Raw genomic sequence first — 1,204 nt, forward strand, 5'->3', positions numbered from 1 at the left:
AGGGGGAGGGGGGGAGGAGGAGGAGGAAAGCAGGTGGGAATGGCCGGCCGCAGGTCAGGAGGCCTGAGCCAGGAGGAGCTGCTTAGGCAGCGGAGCCGCCTGGGATGGGCAGAGCCGGGCACACCTGTGGGAGCGCCATCGGCGGCAGCCTGCCGAGTGGGGGGAGGAAAAGCGGAACCCCAGCCCCCTCGGCCCTCCTGTCCCACTGAAGTGGGGAGGGGAAACTGGGGGAGCTTGCGAAGGTCACAGGCCAGAGGTCCAGGCTCCCTAACGCCCCGAGGCCTGGTGACAGGACCACGGGCTCCCCACACACAACAGACCCCCACGAGCGGCCTGTTCACGGCAGTGCCTCTGACCATACGTCCCAGCCAGCCAGCGAGAACGGCGATGAGGCCCACGACAGGCAAAACACAAGACCAGCGCCTACAGTGTCCAATACCGCATCCTCTCTATACAGTCGCTCATAGATCTTGCTTTAACTTTCCACTATTTTAAAATAGAAAGCCCGCACACCTATATTAGTAGAATTAGACAGTAAAATTCTTAGCATATATTTCTTTTGTTTAAGTTTACATATAACTTTATTGACCATATAGCAGTCAACCATTAGGATTCAATAAATTGTCCACAAATTCAACAAAAATGTTAGGCTGCATAGACCTGTGTTTACTTGGGATATATTTCTAAAAACCATTTGCAAAAAAAATAAAAATAAAAACCATTTGCCATGAGTTTGAAACTAACAGATTATTGGCTAGCTTAATACACAACCTGGTGGAGAAGGGGAAAGACTACGGGGAGAAATGAGGAGGGGGAGAATATAAGCCAGTTTAGGAAAATGTATGGCCACATCTTTCCTTTTTCCCCCTCCTATTAAAATGTTTATTTTTTGAATATGTTAAAAAAAAAGTCTTGCCGGAACCGGTTTGGCTCAGTGGATAGAGCGTCGGCCTGCAGACTCAAGGGTCCCGGGTTCGATTCCGGTCAAGGGCATGTACCTGGGTTGCGGGCACATCCCCAGTGGGAGGTGTGCAGGAGGCAGCTGATCGATGTCTCTCGCTCATCGATGTTTCTAACTATCTATCTCTCTCCCTTCCTCTCGGTAAAAAATCAATAAAATATATTAAAAAAAAAAAGAGCTTCCTTATAAAAAAAAAAGAATAATTAAATAGGGTGTTAGAAATATTAAAGAGATAAAGCTAAG

The sequence above is a fragment of the Myotis davidii genome, unplaced genomic scaffold (genome assembly GCF_000327345.1).
Source record: "Myotis davidii unplaced genomic scaffold, ASM32734v1 scaffold221, whole genome shotgun sequence".
NCBI classification, from domain to species: domain Eukaryota; kingdom Metazoa; phylum Chordata; class Mammalia; order Chiroptera; family Vespertilionidae; genus Myotis; species Myotis davidii.